Source organism: Cervus canadensis, chromosome 27, assembly GCF_019320065.1.
Source record: "Cervus canadensis isolate Bull #8, Minnesota chromosome 27, ASM1932006v1, whole genome shotgun sequence".
Taxonomy (NCBI): domain Eukaryota; kingdom Metazoa; phylum Chordata; class Mammalia; order Artiodactyla; family Cervidae; genus Cervus; species Cervus canadensis.
Window position 1 is genome coordinate 51,413,129 of NC_057412.1, and position 21,181 is coordinate 51,434,309.

At 42.0% G+C, this 21,181-nt stretch overlaps 1 protein-coding gene and 1 long non-coding RNA gene across 11 annotated transcripts in view; one reads left to right on the forward strand and one right to left on the reverse strand.

Moving 5' to 3' along the window:
• PHLDB2 (pleckstrin homology like domain family B member 2) overlaps positions 1-21,181 on the forward strand; it is a 239,121-nt gene that overhangs the window by 48,552 nt on the left and 169,388 nt on the right. The window lies entirely within an intron of this gene.
• LOC122428920 overlaps positions 1-21,181 on the reverse strand; it is a 37,294-nt gene that overhangs the window by 13,104 nt on the left and 3,009 nt on the right. The window contains exon 2 of the long non-coding RNA XR_006265846.1: positions 14,443-14,585. This is a non-coding gene — a long non-coding RNA (uncharacterized LOC122428920). The remainder of the gene's footprint in view (positions 1-14,442; positions 14,586-21,181) is intronic.

Here is a 21,181-nt window from a genome sequence, read left to right on the forward strand (position 1 = left end):
CACAGGCGGGCGGAGGTGGACTCTTATTCAGGTAGCTAGTTCCGTTGCGCTGCTGGGAGGGGCTGACGCTGCGGGGCGGGGCTGACGCTGCGGGGCGGGGCTGACGCTGCGGGGAGGGGCTGACGCTGCGGGGATGGGCTGGCGCTGCGGGGCGGGGCTGACGCTGCGGGGAGGGGCTGGCCCTGCGGGGGCGGGCTGGCGCTGCCGGGAGGGGCTGACGCTGCTTTCTCCGTCTGCGCTGCTCAGGCTCCCGGCTGTTCTATATGGAGCGGCGCCCCGCGCTGCGCTAGGTTCCAGCCCTCGGGTGTTACACAAAAGCGCGGAAGGAAAAGCTGCGCCTGCTCTCTGTGCCTTCCCCTTTCAGAGCGGTCCAGGCAGCGAGGGGCTTGATGGGCGCACTCTCCCCAGGTGTGGCGCACTCACTCCCTTCCGCGGACCCAGTCTCAGTTTCCGCTGGCGCCAGTCGGGCGCGCGCGCCTTCCGCGCTCTGCGTCCCCAGCCCCAGTCCCCGCCCGCGCAGGTCGGGTGCCTGCGCCCTGTGTCTCACCGCGACCCTCCCCTCCCCCCTGCCTCCTGCCTCCGGCGGGGCTGGGCCGGTCCGCAGCCTGCGAGCTCTTCTCAGGACTTTCTCCGTCCCTTTGTTCTGTGAATGGGCTGGCAGTGTGTTCCGGCCGGTTAATTTTCTCTCTCTCTTTTGGTCTCCCACAGTTCAAGTTGGCACCTCACAGAAGCTCCCTCCGATTGTCCTCAGGGCACTCAGGCCCGGACCCTAGCCCAAGCAAGGCCGCCTAAGACTCCCTTCCCGGGACGGGTCTCCGTCCTTGGCTCTTTTGTCTCACTTTTTATCTTTTATATTTTGTCCTACCTCCTTTCGAAGACAATGGTCTGCTTTTCTGGGCGCCTGATGACCTCAGCCAGCGATCAGAAGTTGTTTTGTGAAGTTTGCTCTGCATTCAGTTATTCTTTTGATGAATTTGTAGGAGAGAAAGTGGTCTCCCCGTCCTACTCCTCCGCCATCTTGGCTCCTCCCTATAGGTTGATTTAGAAAAATCAAGAAGTACAAACAAGCAAATAGAAGGAAAAAATTGTCAATATGATAGTCATCAGAACTGTCTGAAAACTGCAGCTCTTTCAAGCTCACTGTAAGATTACACTTCCTTACTCCCTGTGAAGTGAGACACTGTTCAGTTGCTCAGTCATGTCCAACTTTTCGCAACCCCATACAGTGCAGCACGCCAGGCTCCCCTGTCCTCCTCCATCTCACTGAGTCGGCTCAGAATCATGGCCATCGAGTCGCTGATGCCATCCAACCATCTCATCCTCTGCCACCTGCTTCTCCTTTCCCATCATCAGGGTCTTTTCCAATGAGTCGGCTCTTCACATCAGGTGGCCAAACTATTGGAGCTTTAGCTTCAACATCAGTTCTTCCAATGACTATTCAGAGTTGATTTTCTTGAGGGTTGACTGCTTTGATCTCCTTGCTCTAAGAGACTCTCAAGAGTCTTCTCCAGCACCCCAATTCAAAAGCAATAATTCTTCGGTGCTCAGCCTTCTTTATGGTCCAATGCTCATATCCATATGTGACTACTGGAAAAACCATAGCTTTGACTAGACATACCTTTGTCAGCAAAGTGATGTCTCTGCTTTTTAATACCCTGTCTAGGTTCGTCATAGCTTTCCTTCCAAGGAGCAAGAGTCTTTTAAATTCACCCTGTCCGCAGTGATTTTGGAGCCCAAGAAAATTAAAGCTGTCACCATTTCCACTTTTTCCCCATCTATTTGCCATGAAGTGATGGGACTGGGTGCCATGATCTTTGTTTTCTTAATGTTGAGTTTCAAGCCAGCTTATTCACTCTCCTCTTCAAGTGAACATAAAACATGGCCTTATGATATTCTTTTAACAAAATAACAAAAGTCTCATGCAGTGTTCAAGTGGTCCCATCCTTTATTCCTGCCTCAGTGACAATGGAAACCCTGGAGCCTCTGTCCGGCTGTGTCTGAGTGAATGTGGTGCTCAAGCCCCCTCTTGTAGCCTGAGTTTGTGCGTAGCAGAGCAAGAACTCATCTTTTGTTGTTGAGATCTGGGTGTTGTATTAAGTCACTGTGGTTTGGGATTATTTGTTACTGCTACATAACCTACTTATCGTAATCTATTTTACTGATAAAACTAGTATTTCTGAACACAAGAAGAGACGTGTTTGTGATATGCTAATTCCCAGTACAATTTAAGTACATATGTATCACACACGGGCTCCCCAGGTAGCTCAGTGGTAAAGAATCCTCCTGCTAAGCAGGAGACACAGGTTCAATCCCTGGATCAGGAAAATCCCCTGGAGAAGGAAATGGCAGCTCACGCCAGTGCTCTTGCCTGAAGAATCCCACGGACAGAGGAGCCTGGCGGGCTACAGCCCGTGGTTTCACGAAGAGTCGGACGCGACTGAGCGACTAAACGACAACAACAGCAACCACACACACAAGTTATAAAAATGTCACCACTCTACTTTGTCATACAGGTTAACTTCGTTATATTGTGAAGTAAATATATTTCTACAACGTCAGTTTTATAGCTTCGGGCATTGAACTCATTACTCAACCAAATTCCTATTGTTAGAACTTTATTTTTCCTATTATATGATAATTAATCCTATAATAACACTCTTTATCATATCTTTAATATTTTCCTTAAGATAAATTTGAGAGGTATCATAGGAAGAATGGTTGTTGCTTTATTGGGCTTTTATTATCATTTTAAAATTATCCAAAAATAATTAACACAAGCATACAGTCCCACCAGCTGTGTGTTAGAAAGCCAGTTTTGCCAGATGTTTTTTGACACAGAATATTGGATGTTTTTTACTAGTCTAATTTTGCCAGCACCTTTGGTAGCTATTTTGTTTGAACATTTCATGACATGTTTGTGGGCTGTTTTATTTCTTTGCTTGTTATTCAATTATTCATGGCCTTTTTCATTTATTTTAGTTGATTCACAAGCTGTGGTTTGATACTGTCTGTTAACCCCTTTCATACATTTTGCAAACATATTTCTAAATTTTCTATTCTTTAATATTAACTAAGATTTTTTTCCATATTGAAGTTATTAAGTTTTGTTAACAAAATGTAGCAATCTTTTTTCTATAAGACTTAGGTCTTTGGAAGTCAAATTTAAGATATCTTCTTAAATCTCCAAATAAAATATAATGTTTTCCTTTAGTGCTTTTATTACTTTTACATGTACATTTTTAATCCATCTGGAATTTACTAGGGAATATTAAATATAATAGGAATCTTTTCTTCCCCACTCAAAAAAAAAAAAAAAAACCTAGAATTTTTAACTGACCTAAAACACAAAAGGAAGCAAGTAGTGAGACAGACAAAAAAATTAATACAATTTTAAAATTCCTTAACAAAAATCTAGGACATACAATAAAGGAAGCAAATTCTTCTACTGCATTCCCTATCCATTAGACCACATCTGAAATATTTAGCTTGGGGTTTTACATCTAAATTGGGATATTGGCAAATTGGAAAAGAGTCAGAGAAGGACAACCAGAACGATTGTGGTTGGGGAAACTCTGTCTCTAGGAGAATAATTCAAGGGGTGTTTTGTTGGAGATTAATGTTGATAATGAAAATTATATTCAGATTTAGGAATAACTGCCAAGAAGAAGTTCTAGATTCATTCTGCATAGTTCTAGATGTCAGTAGTTATTGCATTCAAATGTAGAGCAATTATTTCACTTAAACAAAAGACTGTTGTGTCCATTAGATCAGTTCAAAAATGAGGTATTGACATTCCCACCACTGAAGGATGTCAGACGATGACTAAATGTCCTTCTGTCAGGGGGTTTGTAGAGGAGATCCTTTCCCGGGTGGAGGGGTGTGTGTGTGTGTGTTAGTCACTCAGTCATATCTCACTCCTTGTGAGCTCAAAGTAGACTTCCAGGTTTCTCTGTCCATGGAATTCTCCCGGCAAAAATACCGAAGTGGGCTGCCATTCCCTTCTCTAGGGGTTGGGATGTTGGACCAAAATCTCTAAGGCCCCTTCCAAAATCTAAGATTTTATGGATAATATTCAAGACTATGTTTGGCCTGAAGAAAATGGCCTAATAAATAACTCTTATTCCTTTCAGAAATTTAGGTCTGAGTTATGAAAATGATGTAAACTGAGAGGATAAGACAAAGCATCAGTTGAGGAGCAGGAGCATTAACTTTGGGCATTTGTGTACTAGCCCAGGCCTTACTACCCAGTAGAGCCTTAGGCAAATCATTTATCTTGCCTGGGCTGCCATTTGTAATTCTAAAATGAGAGCAGTGAATGAAGATAGCATTGCTAGGTCATCTAAGGATCCCGTCTAAGATGCTATAATTCTATGTTTAATAAATAGGTGGAATAAACTACATATCCAGGTTTCCAAATGGAAACCCAGATGTCTGTTCTAATAAAACCTGCCCATTTCAGTGGCTTATCTGAATGAGGGCCTCTACAAACAGATCCAGAGGTTAAATTCAAGGTTGATGCATTCATCATTAATCAAAAATTTTAAGAATCTGTTGTGTACCAGGCATTATGCTAGTTACCAGAGATTCAAAGAGGGTTAAAATGAAGTCTGTGCTCTCAAAGACCTCACATTTAGCTGTGATGATAGCCTGGTAGACTAACAATTATAATACAATGTGATAATTATGCTGAGTGTCTTTAATTACTCAAAGGTTCAAAGATGTGCATCTCCTGTGTAAGTCTCTAAACAGTAGGTCTAGATGGTGTCTGAATCCTCTTCCAGCTCTACTTCGTGCACATGCTTCTGACTGAGAAGAAAGCCTGCCTTCCATACCCACTCCACCAGGGGCTCAAGTCAGAGAGTCAAACACAACTGCTTGTTTAAGATTAAAGATGCCTCTGGAGTTTCAACCAGGCAAACCACAGTCTCCATAGATCCCTCCTGACAATGACCTTCTGGGACATTTTCCATAGCGCTGGCTCATAAGCCTTCATAGCTCCATATAAATAAAACCCAGAGGGACACCCTTCTGTGCCTTACTACATGGGTGCGAAGTTGCTTCAGTCATGTCCGACTGTTTGTGATCCTATGGACTGCAGCCCGCCAGGCTCCTCTCCATGGGATTCTCTAAACAGGAATGCTGGAGTGAGTTGCCGTACCCTCCTCCAGGTGATCTTCCCAACCCAAGGATTGAACCCACATCTGTTATGTTTCCTGCATTGGCAGGTTCTTACCACCAGCACCACCTGGGAAGCCCTTGTGCTTTAATAACCTACTCAGTGAAGGCACATTTGGTTTTAAGGGAGGGTCTAATCATACCCCTGTGATTGCATTGGCAAAGGGTACTGATTCGAGTGATGGTTGGGGAGTGACTTGTCTAATATCTGAAGTTGGCCTTTGCAGGGAAACGTATATGATCTGCCTCTTAGAGCCTGTAAACTACTAGAAAAGGATTCTGATGCTGTATTTTGTATAGCACTAAGCCCTCAGATTCCCACATTATGAAACTGGGTTTTGTTTCAATCAAGAACAGAGCAAAAGAAAATACATTAGGTGACCAAAGAGAACATTTCAATAGGACCCTGACACATGTGATTGCTTCTGCCACTACTACCTTTCAAATAAAATACATCCTCAGGTACGCAGCAGCCCAGGGAGAAAAATGTGTCTTAGAATAGTGGTCTCAGAATCACCTGCAGACCTTGTTATAGCATGGAGTGCTGATCCACAACCCTGAGTCCTTGATTAAGAAGGGTCTGAAGTGGTTCTTAAGAATGTGTATTTCTACGAATTCTCAAGTGATGCTGCTCCTGATGGTGGTATAGGAACCACTGCCTTAGAAGATAGCTGACATTTGAAAGATGCTTTTGCATCTCAAAAAACTTCCTAAGCCAACCCAAGGTTCTCTGTCCATGAAGGGTGTCCCTAGAGAAATCTCTCAGAAATAGAATAAAGAAAAGAACGGAAATAAACACCATTAAGAGTTTTCCTGGAGCTAGAAGAAAAGATATGAATAGGTCAATGACCTTTGATGTATGGTGTAAATGGATAACATCTACAATAGGTGAAACCAATATCTGCTGTGAATCAGCATGTAGAAGATAAAGAAACAACCCATCAAGATATCACACTTCAGACTAAGGCTGTTTCTCAGCAATATCCTAGCTTTCCTGTTTTCTTGGTGTGTATGATGTCTTCTAGAGTTGAGTTTCTGGGCCTTTACATACTCCAGGTACAACCTGAGAAGCTAAGAAATGTTTTTATTGAAGTATATTTGATGTATGTAATCTTACATAAGTTGCAGGTATACAGTACAGTGATTCACAATTTTTAAAGGTTATACTCCATAAGCAAAGTCCATTTATGGGCTTCCCTTGTGGCTCAGCTGGTAAAGAATCTGCCTGCAAAGTGGGAGACCTGGGTTCAATCCCTGGGTTGGGAAGATCCCCTGGAGAAGGGAAAGGCTACCCACTCCAGTATTCTGGCCTGGAAAATTCCATGGACTGTATAGTCCTTGGGGTTGCAAAGAGCCAGACACAACTGAGAGGCTTTCACTTTATAATTTACAGCCATTATAAAATATTGGTTATATTTCTCCTGTTGTACAATATATCCTTGAGGTGGTGATTTAGTTGCTAAGAAGTTTCCGACTCCTCATGACTCCATTGACTGTAGCCTGCCAGATTCCTCTGTCCATGGGATTCTCTGGTCAAGAATACTGGAGTGGGTTGCCATTTCCTTCTCCAGGGGATCGCCCCAACCCGGGGATCAAACCCAGGTCTCCTGCATTGCAGACAGATTCTTTACCACCTGAACTATGAGGGAAGCCCATATATCCTTGTAGCTTACTTTATACCTAACTGCTTGTACCTGTTAATCTCCTACCCCTCACTTACCCCTTCTACTGCCCTCTCTCCTCACTGGTAACTACTAGTTTGTTCTCTGTATCTGTGAGTCTGTTTCTTTCTTATTATATTCACTATTTTGTTGCCTTTTTTAGATTCCACATATATGTGATATAATACAGTATTTGTCTTTCTCTATCTGATTTATTTCACTTAGAATAAAAGCCCTCCAAATCCATCCATGCAAATGGCAAATTTTCATTCCTTTTTGTGGCCAAGTAGTATTCCACTGTCTGTGTGTGTATCACATCTTCTTTATCCATTCATCAGTTGATGGACACTTAGATCGCTCTCATATTTTAAGTAATTCTTATCCTCATGACTTCAAGTTACTCTAGTTGGATGTGTTCTCTATTTAAACAACTCGATAACTCAGCACTATAGGTGTCTGTTGTATTCTCTATAGCATGCTATGCTATCACAATGTCTTTAGAGAACAGTCAAAATTAAATGGTCCCTATAAACGAGAGATTCTTCTTTATCTTCGGACACTGTTCTGCACTGGGATACCAAGGCTGGAAGTAAGGACCTCCGCATGGTGTCATCCATAGACTCTCCCTGGTGTCATGGTGTACGACTGTGACCAGGCACGTGCCACAGATTAAAGCGTTTGGAGCTGAAACTACAGTGCTCAATTTGCTTTTCTCCATTTCCAGAGACATGGCTGGTGGCCTGTGCTGATTCTGGACTTTCACTCCCCTGTTCTCTGGGGCCCTGCTTCTGGTCCTGCCAATTCTCTTCTGGCCCACTTCATCTCAGAGAAGACACAGACACCCGTGGGAGAAAGGGGAGACATTCCACAGATACAGCCAAGAAGAAAGCGCCACCCCAGGGTAGGGCCGCTGGCAGCCCACTCAGGCAATTTTGGGGTGGATCCAACCCTGCTGCATATTTCTCCAAAATAAGACATCCAGTTAAAGATACACCAAATTCTTATTTTTCTAGAATCTTTAAATAAACAGACTTTGTAGGCCCCCAAAATAAACCTTTGTGAATAAAACAGTAAATTTTTCAGAAAGTATATTATAAATAGTTGGCTAGGAATTCTCTAATCTGGAAAATACAGGAAATGGAAATGAAAGGAAAATGGGCCAAGACTCCTGGTCACAAATAGGCTTCTCACTTAAACCATAATGATCACCTCATGCATTCTTTTTAAAAATAATAATAATTATTATTATTATTCTTTGGCTGTGCCAGGTCTTATTTGCGACACACAGAATCTTTGATCTTCATTGCTGCTTGTGGGATCTAGTTCCCTGACCAGAGATCAAACCAGGGCCCCTTGCATTCAGAGTCTAAAGCCTTCACCACCGGACCACCAGGGAAGTCCCACCTCATGCATTTTGACCCAAGCAGATCACTGGTTTCCAGGAAGATAGTTGTTCAGATATCTTAGCCTCAAATGTGGTTAAAGAACAAGAGAAAGGACCTCGGGTAATGAAACTAGCAGGCAGAGAGAACCACAGTGCAGTTTATCCTTTTACTATCATTTCAAGACAGTGATTTGGATAGATGCTATTTTGTGTCTTGTAAAAGCCATGGGGGTAAATATGCATGACTCCCCTCCTCTGTCAGAAAACCAAGACCGACAAGACAGACTCAGCCAAGTCAGAAGGAGACCTGGAATCTGTGGGTGTCAGTCCTGCTATTTAATGTCAAGGCCTTCATCCTTTAAAGGTTAAAAAGAAAAGGCCGGGAAGAGAAAATATCTGTCACTATTATTTTCAATGACATTACTTTGATTTCCCTAAGTGAAAAGGCGCCTCTAAAACATTTACTTGACTCTTCTCTTGCTTGCTTCTCCACTCTAGCTACCTATTATTTTTTTCTCTCTGAAAAAAAGACTGAGGTAAGGTATTTAATTAATAGTAAAATTGGCTTGCATAAACCTACCACATAGGGATGATCTAAAGTAAAGATTAGAAGGGTAACCTCTGAGAAAGCACCCAGCAGACATAACTCCTCCTTCGCTTGCTGGCAGGGGAACATCGCACGCCCATGGACGGACAGGCGTCATTATGAGAGCTGCGCTGTTCTTCCCCCAGTGAAGCTAAATTGGTGAGAAAGGAACACAAAGGTTTATACATCAAATCTGTCTGTGACTCTTTTGTAGACTAAATTTATTCTACCCAATCATTGTTGCAGGTTTTAGAACAAAGCCTCGGATAAAACCACGATCCTCACAAGCAAAGAGGGCTCTCTAAACAACAAATTATACCCACAGTTCAAGGTTCTATCAGATTCCTGGCATCAGATTAGGTGTTCCTTTGAAGAAAAGATTGCTGTCATCAATAGAACTCCTTATTAACCCCCTTTCTTAGAAGGTGTAATAATATACTTTCTATGGGAACTAAGTAGTCATTTGGTCAACCAACTATTAAAGAAACACCATTTATATCTGGTTACACAATTAGCATGTATTTTCCTGTCTGGATGATTTTAAAGGCTATTAAGAACAAAATAGTTTTGCTCTGAGTATACATAAGTACATTTTCCATAAAATGAGAAAGAACAAAATGCTCTGCCATATAGACACTGGAAGCCACGTCCTGCAGTGAATGAGAATACAATTTTGGGTTCAGATGGTCCTGAGTTCAGATTTCTTGATTAGGCTGTGGACTTGGGAAAGTTATTGAACCTTTTTGAGATACAGTTTTCTCATTTGGAAATGATAATAGCATACCTTGTAGGGTTCTTAACAATTGCACGTCAAGTCAAAGTGTAAGTTGCTCAGTCGTGTCCTACTCTTTGCAACCCTATGGACTGTAGCCCGCCAGGCTTCTCAGACCATGTAATTCTCCAGACAAGAATACTGGAGTGGGTTGCCATTCTCTTCTCCAGGGGATATTCCTGACCCAGGGATTGAGCCCTGATCTCCCACAGTGCAGGCAGATTCTTTACTGCCTGAACCACAAGGGAAGCCCTAAAATTGCATGAGATAATGTGTATCATGTACTTATTATGCATACAGTGTCTGACCCTATAGGAAATGCACCAGTGAACAGTGGTTAATATATTGGTTATGATTACTAGTTGTGCCAAGATTGGCCTAGCTCTGTCACAGAGGCTATGCCTGGAGTGTTTTTGTTTGTCCTTTATCTTTAGCCAACTGAACAGCTCCAACTGCAACAGAAAGATGGAGCCCCCGAAAGACCCAGGGAACAATGACTTCTTTGATGATTACCCCTGCCTTACTGTGAAATCCAGAATCTGGTCAGTCTATCCAGGGTCTCTCCAGCCAAACCACCTCAGAACTTGGGACTGGAGTTCCATCACTAGGAGAGTTGCGTTGGAGTCTCCACGAGCTTAAGGAGCTTAATGGGGTCAGGAGGGTGTTGTGGGCAGTAGGAGTTAAACCTTCCTGGGCCATACTATTGCCTCAGAGGTGTTTCAGCTTAGTCAGACACCAGAAGGTGGAAACCTAGACTCCTAGTATTTATTCCTACCCAGAAATAGGCCATACCTGAGTTTTCATAATTCTGAAGGCTTTGTAGCATAGCTCTGAGTATTCAGCCTCCCTCATCAGAAATAGAGACAACTCTCCATTTGGCGACTGGCCAAGGGAGAAACTCCTGCTATTGTAGAAAATGAGATTCACTTTATTGCCCTTTGATTCCAGATAGGCTCCGAAAGCCACCTTTCCAAACAGACTTATTCAGTCTCCTCAGGTAACTGTCTCTCCTCTGACAAAGACCCACACTTTCAAAGTCCTTGAAAAGTTAAGTATTTACCTCTCCAAAGTCTCTAATCCACATAGTTAGTAGTCTTTTTACATCTTCTTCACAGCACTTAAGGTGTTAGGATTCTCTCAGTAAGTTGCTGAGTGACTGTAATCAAGGAGTCAGACTATGACAATAAACTAATTCAAGTTTGTGGCCACCTAAGCAGTCGTATCTTGTCCAAGAGAGATAAGTTTCCATGGATGCAGGAGAAACTTTGGTGAGGTGAGCGTGGTGGATCCTTTACCGACTGAGCTACCATGGAAAACCATAGAGAAACACACTTAAAGGTTAAATGTTTCCGAGGAATCCATGAATGCTGATGCTGTAAAATGCATCTCCTGATCTCTTTATATACACAGTTAATCTTAAATTACTGCTTAATAAGACATTTTATGAATGTACCACAGTACCAGGCCTGAATTGTCAATATTTGAATAGTCTCCAGATTTTCAGTATTACAAAAATCCTTTGATGAATGACATAGTAGATAAATATTTGTTCTTAGTAACCTCTCCTTACAATAAGTTCCTCTGTTCAGTTCAGTTCATTTCAGTCGTTCAGTCGTGTCCGATTCTTTGCGACCCCATGGACTGCAGCATGACAGGCTTCCCTGTCTATCACCAACTCCTGTAGCTTGCTCAAACTCATGTCCATCAAGTCAGTGATTCCATCCAACCATCTGATCCTCTGTCGTCCCCTTCTCCTCTGCCTTTGATCTTTCCCAGCATCAGGGTCTTCCAAGGAGTCAGTTTTTCGCATCAGGTAGCCAAAGCATTGGAGTTTCAGCTTCAGCATCAGTCCTTCCAATGACTATTCAGGACTGATTTCCTTTAGGATGGACTGGTTGGATCTCCTTGCAGTCCAAGGGACTCTCAAGAGTCTTCTCCAACACAACAGTTCAAAAGCATCAATTCTTCAGTGCTCAGCTTTCTTTATAGCCCAATTCTCTCATCCATACATGATTACTGGAAAAACCATAGCTTTGACTGGATGGACCTTTGTTGGCAAAGTAATGTCTCTGCTTTTTAATATGCTGTCTAGGTTGGAGAAGGAAATGGCAACCCACTCCAGTACTCTTGCCTGGAGAATTCCGTGGGCTACGATCCACTGGGTCACAAAGAGTCGGACACAACCTCACTTTCACTTTCAGGTTGGTCATAGCTTCTCTTCCAAGGAGCAGTAAGCTCCTAGATGTTGCACTTGCTGAGTGAAAGGCTCTGCACAGGATTTTGTTCACATGACGAAACCTGCTCTGAACAATCTGTACAGGACTCCTATGCAGCAGATGTAACATGTGTCTCCTGGGAGTGGACTTTCCAAGTCTTGGATAAAGGACCGTATGGCTCAGTTTTCCCAGGCAGTCTCAGTTAATTCCAGCTGACCTACGGACTCACCCTTTTAGTGCCCCTTTTTATCCTCAAAAGTGTCTTGGTTTGGGCAATGTATAGTCAGTCATCCTAGTCATAGGATAGATGAAGACTTTCCTTTATGAGATAATGTAAAACTGTTCCCGAAATTGTTGCACCAACTCAAATTCCCCTAATAATCTATAAGTGATGCTCTGGATCCACATCCTCTCTGACACCTGGTACTGTCAGTCAGACTTTTTCATGCTTATCAAGCAAATGGTCGTAGAACACTGTTTTATTAAAATCATGATTTACATTTCCTGGGGCTCCCCGTTGGCTCAGATGGTAAAGAGTCCGCCTGCAATGCAGGAGACCTGGGTTCCATCCCTGGGTCGGGGCTATTCCCTATAAAAGGGGATGGCTGCTCCAGTATTCTTGCCTGGAGAATTCTGTGAACAGAGGAACTTGATGGGCTACAACTCATGGAACTGCAAAGAGCCAACCATGCTTGAGCGACTAGCAGTTCATCACCTTCACTTTATTTCCTGATCTCCGTTGATGTTAAATATTATTTCATATTTCTGTTAGCTATATATTTATTTTATCTTCTTTGAAATGCCTGTTTGTACCTTTTGACTATATTTTGTTGGAATGTTTGGGCTGAGCCAACAAAAATTGGACACAGCCCAGATGCCGATCAAAAGGAGGGGACATGGCTTCCCTGTGACTCAGGGGCAAAGAATCCGTCTGCCAGTGCAGGATGCACAGGTTTGATCCCTGATCCAGGACGATCGCACAGGCCCTGCAGCAGCTGAGCCCATGTGCCACAGCTGCTGAGTCCATGCTCCTGCGAGTCACAACTATCGCACCCCCGAGAAACGCTCCTCAACAAGGGAAGCCCTGCATTCAGCAGCGAGAGAGTGGCTCCTGCTCGCCGCAACTAGAGAAAAGCCTGAGCAGCAACGAAGACCCAGCACAGACGAAAACAAATGGGCAAAATCATCTTTTTAAAAAAGGAGAGGGTATGAATCAGCTGTGCTGAATACAATGTGATACAATTCATCAGCCAACAGGAGTTCATCAAACTATCATATGACATGATCCATATCTTAGCAATATACTATTAAATTAAAAATAATTTTGCAAAGATTAAATATACACATTTACATATGTACATATACACACATACACCAGAATTAAAATTTCAGAAATACAAATGCTACCAAAAATATCTATGTAAAAGAGAAAGCATTTATATGATGATGAATATGAGATCCAGGTTACCTCAGAGAGGAAGGAAGCAGAGGATAAAATCCAGGGACCTTACGGTTATGGACCAGTTACCATCCAGATCTGATCATTTGTTTGGAGTGGTACATTCTAAGGATTTATCACAAATAAATAAGCAAATAAATAAACAAATAAGACCATGTATATATAATGAGTCAATGTTATGATTAATTTATTTACAGTGAGGAGAGTGGAAAAAATGCACATTTTAAGATTATGCAGAGGTATCACCAGATCTGCCCTCAAGAAAGATTAGACAATTTATATTCCCACAAAATGCATGAGTACCTATTTCACTGTATCCTGAATTATTCTGTAAAGCTGAAGTGACTGGACTAGATTCACCTAGGCCATGCTGTATGGAATGAAGCGGGAACCTCTGTCCCTGATCCACTAATGGTGAGGCATCTTGTCCACCAGTGTCATCTTTGCTGAAAGCCAGCCTGTTTGCTGAAATCCTACCTAAGTGGTGCCCGGAGCTGGGATGGGGAGCAGGGCCTAATCCCACTGGGCTAAGGGGTAGAACCATATGGAATGCCTCTATTACCACTGGGTTTAGTGGCTCCCAGATGTGAAAAGAACCACCTGCTCCCCAGCTGTTTCCTTGCTTACGCCAGCCACAGCCCATTTCCAGTAATATTTTCTCAAGATGTATTTGCCAATACTACTCTAAAACCTGCCTGCTGTCCACCACTATCATCATTAACAGTAACAACTAATGTCTGGTTTTTGTTTAAGATGCCCAGAGTATCAGGTCCATGAATAAGAATAGACATACTTGTGTTTATTTATTTTACACAAGAGATAAATATGCTTAGGCCTCTACCCTCCAGTCATGAGAAATTGCATCTCAGAAGTGTTTAAGTGCCCCTTTCCCTTCCAAAGATGGTAGGAGAATAGAAATGGCTTAAAAGGAGATGGAAATCTGACTAGACAATTTAGTTCATTGCCAAAGAGCACATGGTCCAAGCCTGGGTCCATTTGCATGCAGCTGTAATCTTTATTTACTTTGTGGAAAGTTGGAGCTGGGGCCCTATTGTTGAGACTTTTCACACTGGCCTCCACAATGGCCTCCATCAAAGATCTGTCCATCTCCGGTGAGCCCCAAGAAAGCAGAACTTGGCCCCCACTGTATCTATTTGAAATAAACTATGCATTTAATAAAATTACTCACCTCCTTACATCTTCAAGTCTTGGGAGATCCCAGTCTTTTTTCTACTCACACTCCTCCTCCAAGCCTTGGAGCTTCTCTCCCTTTGGGGTAATCCTTCAGGGTGCCTCAGTTTACCTAGCTGTCCTAAGGAAAATCCTGTTTTCCTAAGGAGAAATGGAAAAAAATAGCTTTCCATCTTTCCAGAGTCTTCTAGAATAGTAAAGTCAAAATGAACTGATATGTTAAAAAAAAAAAAAAAACCCAAAGGTGTTATGACATTGTCCTGGCGATTCTACCCTCAAAGTATGTCAGAAATGTACCCACTTCTCTCCAGCTCTCTTTACCGTCACCTAACTCAAGCCACCATTCATATGTGCTTTATTATAACAAATATAAACACAGCTCCCTTGTTTTCTTCAGACTTGATTCTCCACAGACCAGCCAGAGGGAGATTTTAAAAATACAAATCAGATTATACTACAGCCTTAATTAGTAAGATATAAAACAGTAATAATAGTGATGTATTCAAATTAAAAGTCCTAATCAAGGACAGGGAAGACTAGGTGACTCAGTGGTAAAAAAAAACAACCCAAAAAACCTGCGTTCGGAAGATCCCATGGAGAAGGAATGAAACCCACTGCAGTCTTCTTGCTGGGAAACCCCCCAGACGGAGGCGCCTGGTGGGCTACAGTCTATGGGACAAAGAGTCGGACAGGACCTAGTGACCGCACAACAACAACGACCAGGACAAGGCCTGCAAGCCTTCCAGCCTCAGTCCCTGTGGCGTTTCTCCAGGTGCGGGACACAGTTTTGTTTGGTTCTTTGTTTTTAAAGCCTCCCAAGCTCTTCACTACGTCAGGCTTAGTCTATCCCTCTGCCTGAAATCTTTTCCTGTGTACCTTCTGCTTCTGCCTCAGGTCTTAGCTAAATGCTACTTCCTCAGAGATGTCTTTTATTGATTTCAAAATCAGTATAAGTATGACCCTGTTTTCATTTCTCCTTATACTCTTTATTGTCCTTCTTGGTACATGCATAATTCCTCATTATCTACATATTGGTACCGACCACATATCACTAGTGCCTAACATAGTAGACACACGAGAAATTAATTAATGAAAGAGAAGGATATAGAACACTGAGTGGCTCAGGTTCTACTTAGGGAGACACACGCGCATGCACACACACACACACACACGCACAGTATTTGTGGCTTATTGAAGAGACCCTCCCTCTCCTAATTCTCGGCTCAGAAACTGGCTGACAGCAGGCTCAACCCAAGCATTGCTGCAGCCTTTCTGTTTCACATTACTGTTAACTAGCAGACTTGAAAGCACTTCAGTCCATGTGCAGGATTACATGAGACAGTCAGTCATGAGACAAAGGAAAAAATGCCTTAGCTTTGACTCTTTGCGACCCATGGACTGTACTCACCAGGCTCGTCCATGGAATACTCCAGGCAAGAATACTAGAGTGGGTTGCCATTTCCTCCTCCAGGGGATCTTCCTGAACCAGGGACCAAACCCTGGTCTCCTGCAATGCAGACAGATTCTTTACTGTCTGGGCCACCAAGGAAGCCCGTGTTTACTAGTCGGTGCCTTTTGTCATCCTTCCTATAAGTGACTTATTTTCTTTCTTTTTTTAATGTTTTGGAAAACACTATAAATTTGGCAAATATATTTATAAGCTGAAATAATAGGCAGATATGTAGAAATAAATATGTATTTAATTTCAAGCAGAAACTGAGAAATATTCACCCTTGCATTTAATCAACTTTAAGAAGAATCAGTCTCTTGGGGAACATCCTACAATCTTTCCCCTTTCACCAAGGCTTCACTTCCAGCCCCCATTCTTCACAACGATGAAGCAGACAGTTTCAGCTGCTCTTGAATAGTATACAGACTGATTGTTTCAAAAAAAATTTTTTTTTGAAAGTTAGGAATTACTCTAAAAAAAGAAAGTCATACCAACTGGGAAATGTTCCTAAAAATAGTTTCAAGACAAGAATAGTCAAGTATGTTTGTAATTGTCTCTAAGTCATTATAAATATTATATTACAAAGTTGGTAACTGAATTGGATTTTCCTTCATATCAAATCAGAGAGACGTCAAGCTAGCTCACTGCTGGGAATTTAGTCTGTGGATGTATTCCTATGTGAAGATATTTACTTTGCTTCTATGCTGTTGTTTAGTTGCTAAGTCGTGTCTGACTCTTTTGTGACCCCCTGGACTATAGCCCACCAGGCCCTTCTGTCCATGAGATTTTCCAGGCGAGAATACTGGAGTGGGTTGCCATTTCCTTCTCCAAGGGATCTTCCTGCCCCAGGGATCCAACCCTCATCTCCTACACTGGCAGGCAGATTCTTGGCCACTGAGCCACCTGGGAAGCCCTTGCTTTTATGTAATTCTCCCAAGCTGAAAACAACAGAAGTTTTCATCAGAAGGCATTGTTTTAATCAACTGTGTTCTAACTATGAAGTGGAACACTATACACTCCTAAAAAACAATAAAGGAAATTCACAAGTATCAACATTGGGCCAACTCCAGGAGATAGTGAGGGCCAGGGAGACCTGGGGTGCTACAGCCCATGGGGTCACAAAGAGTCGGACATGACTTCCCAACTGAACAATAACAACACCAAGTACCAATATGAGAGAAGGGCTAAGAAATATTATTAATAAAAAAGCAAAAGATGAACTGTGTATACATAGAGTCCTATTTGTACAGAAACAAGATTGTATAATACACTGGAAGGATACTCAAGAAACTCTCATTGGGGAATATTTTTGGGAAATAAGAGTGTGGCTTGGGGTAAAAAGAACTTTTTAGTTTTATACCCTTTAAATCTTTTGATTACCTTTTAATCATGAATTAGTATTATTTTGTTATTAGATTCTTATTATACATATATCAGTTTAAAGATACAGTGTTTTAGATTGAAGTTACTTGGGAAAATGTCTTGCCTTAGTTTCTCATTGTATATATCTTTAATTTCTGTATGCCAGTGACTGTTGTGGGCTATGCATTTGCCTTAGTGTACCCCATCTCTAATAACATTACGTACTAGCAAGTCTGAATTTTCACTTCTGCGACTGAATTCTTCAATCTTGCTTATTTTAAGAAGCATTTCCCAGTTTCTTTATAGAAATCTGTAAAAGTAGTGGTTTTAAACTTGCTTCTAAATTTAAGTTCAAAGTCAAAAATTGTATAGGATTCGTGGTCTTTCAGATAATCATTCATTTAACCTACATTTATGGGCATAGCTTTGCATATGTACCATTTTGTAAGTTACAAGTTGATTAAGACAAAGTACCTGATTTTAAAGAGCAAGAAATGCAGTGGGAGAGACAGAAGCTGGCTTAAATCTAAAAAATCTTTTCCAAACACTCTTAATGCAAAGGGGGCATGGGGCACAGAAGAAAAGTTACTAAATTACATTGGACTAAGGGAGATTTCCAGAAAAACATAACAATTAAGATAAATCTCTAAAAAAAAAAACAAAAAAATAGTTGGCAAAACACCACTACCTTCACTAGAACATTTTACATAACTTGGCATTAGAGAATTTTAGACATAGAGATGACCTTAAAAGAATATGAAGTCTAGTCCTCCTATTTTAAAACTAAACATTTTTTAAAACAATGGCTGGAGGTTCCGATTAAGTGGGCAGTACAGAGTAGACCCTTAACAAATGTTCCTTCCTTCCAGGACCGAGTACATAATTTACAAGTCATCTTGTTCAAAATGACTAAGAATTCAAGACAGCTACAACAAAGCGTTAAGTCAACACGGGCCGCTCTGAGTACGAGACTTTGTACAACTACCACACGGTTCCCAGGCCAGTAATGTGCGCCTCCCTCCCTCTTCTTACCTAAGTTCCTAGAAGGCCCTAGAGGCAGAATGTAAATAGGAACCCAGGTCTCCTCAGACCCTGTTTCATGCCGTGCTCTTCAGATTTAGAACAAAACCCAACTCAACTGGAAATGTCAATATCCTGTAGAGAGGATAATGCTTTTTTAATTTGTCCTGTGCACAATTGTACAATTGTGTTAGGAAACGTATCAAATCACATTGTGCTGGTTACTCAAATAGCTAAACAACCCAGGCCTTTAGGCAATGGAGTGGGTCATGAATCCTGCCTTTCACTTTTTCATTTTTGCATATTATTAAAAAAAAGATGAATTTATAATGCTGTTTTTCAAAACAAAAGGATTACAATAAGAAAAAGTCCTACAGAATACAGAAAAGCATGCTTCTAGAAGCAATGCTTCTAACAAGGCTAACTCAGCTCTTCTTTTACCTATGAAGACAAACACTTCTCAAAATTAAAACACTCATAAATAACCCATTAACCTCAATGACTTGCCAATATAAATGAATAAATGTGTGCCTTCATTTATTCATGTAATAAACATGAATAAACACGAATCGATGTGCTGAGAGCCTGGGACAAAGCTGGTTCACAGTAGGTGTTCACTCAGAGTGAGTGATGATGGATGAATGAGTGACTAAATAAAGAACCACAACCGGATGCTATCAGGCCATAAAAAGGAATGAAGTGCATGCTACAACTTGGATGAAACTACAAATCATTATGCAATTTAAAAGAAGCCAGACACAAAAGACCACATATTGTATGATTCCATTTATATAAAATGTCAAGAATAGGCAATCTACAGAACCAGAAAGTAGATTCATGGTTGCTGGGGGCTGGGAGAAGGGAGAAATGGGGAGTGACTGCTTATGCGTATGGGTGTTTGGGTTTTTTTTTCCTGTGATTAGAGTTCTGAAATTAGAAAGTGTTTATGGTTGCACAACTCTGTGTGTATACTAAAAACTATTTAACTGTATAGCTTAAAAAGGCTGAATACTGTAGTATGTAAATTATACCTCAATTTTTTTAATTTTTAAAATAACTAAACCAAGATGGAGAGATTGACTAACTTGCTAAAGATCGAATATTTAGTAAGTGGAATTCTGAGTCTTAACACCAAGACTCGTGGCTCCTACCTAGGGTTTTTCCCAGTCTATCAAGTGAAAGCCCAGGAGATTGCAGAGCACCACCAACTCTCTCTAAGGTGCCATGAACATGGGGTTTACATGCAACCATGTGGATCAAGGTGCGACCTCACCAAGGACTGCATTCTGACTCCCGAGGCTCTGACCTGTGATGAGTGTAGCACAAGCAGAGAAGGAGTGAAGGGAGAGTGCCTTCCACGAGGGCCCTCATTTTCTCTCCATTACCTTTGGTACCCCCCAAGAGGCTCTTGTATCTCAGGTCTTGCTCAAGGATCCAGAATAACTAGCAATATCCCTATGGTGCATCTGTATGTATCCTGTTATGCCTTAGGATATTCATTTCCTGTTTTCTCAAGTCTAATTTATTTCAAGGCTAGCACAGAGCAAGATGACCCATAACCTTGTGAGAGGCTTGGTATGTACCCTTCAGGACAGATGTGAAGTCTATTAATCTGGTTACAGATTAAAATAACAACAATCACAGCTTGTCCTTGCTGATGGGTTATACGTGACAGCTTCCTAAGGTTTCTTTTACATGCCTTTATTTGTTACAATAGCGTGAGACAAGCATCGGTCATTGTCTCTCTTACGGCAAAGGAAGCAGACACAGCACCAAAACCTCTATCTCCTAACGCTTAGCTTACTTTCCTCTCTTCTTCCCTACCAAGGGGATCAAGCAGCCTTCCTTACACTTAATTTGCCCCAGGGTTGGAGTGAAGTATGAGGATGGTGGGTGATGGGGACATGTGGTTTCTGTCTTCCCAAGAAAAGTTAAAGTTATGGCCTTGCTTCCAAAAATAGATAATCAATCATAGTTAAAAGGGCAACATGTCACTGGGAAAGGAAAGAAAAATCAAAAACATAAAAAATAAGCAGATATGTAGTATCAAGCAGCCCTAAGGAGATGAAAGATTTAACTCTACACTGTGTAGGAGACTTTACACAAAAGGTTGTATACTCACCTCTAGGCACAAAAGAAAACGCAGAAATGCCTGTATGCTCTTTGTTGCTATAGAGACATTGTTCTAATTTTGAAATGAGCAGCCATTCCTTGATGCGTGTGTTAGCTGCAAGTGGAATCTGGGAGAACACAGAGAGCAAAAGGTCTACCTTTAAGCAGCAGAGGAATAGCAGGCAGCCAGCCAAAATGTACGTGGTCCTTCAACTTTCGGTCAGGATCGGAATGCCTCTCCCTCACTGACCAATATGGAATGGAATGTAAAGTGGTGACTAATGGGCTCTCTGCAATCCTGAGACCGGTTCTGCTCTAACCAAACCCGTCGGGCTCCTCTTAGCCCCGGTCCGGCGAGCCATCCTGGGGACCATCCCCCACCCACGCACGGAACCGCTGAGATAGGGCGGTGAGGGTACCACCCTTCACCTGCGGTCACCCCTGACTCGCGCGCTCAAGCCAATTTCCAGTGGACTCAGGATAACTGAATGAGACACCGTCCCACTCACCACAACAGTAGCTGTCATGCGGGTGTAGGAAATGATGGGCTTTGAAATCCCACAAATTAGGAACTTTATCTCAACTCTGCCTTGTATCCCATGTAGAACTTGAAAGTGTTCATCTCACTGAACACTCATGTTCTCATCTGCAATAATGAACATGTTCTAAAAAACATCCTTTTTAGAAGCGTGGTTTTAAAAGAAACTGAGATAAAGAACAGAAAGTTTCAATTTACAAGTGTGTGTGTGTTTGTGTGTGTGTGTGTGCGCACGCCTGTTCACACGCTTAGTCG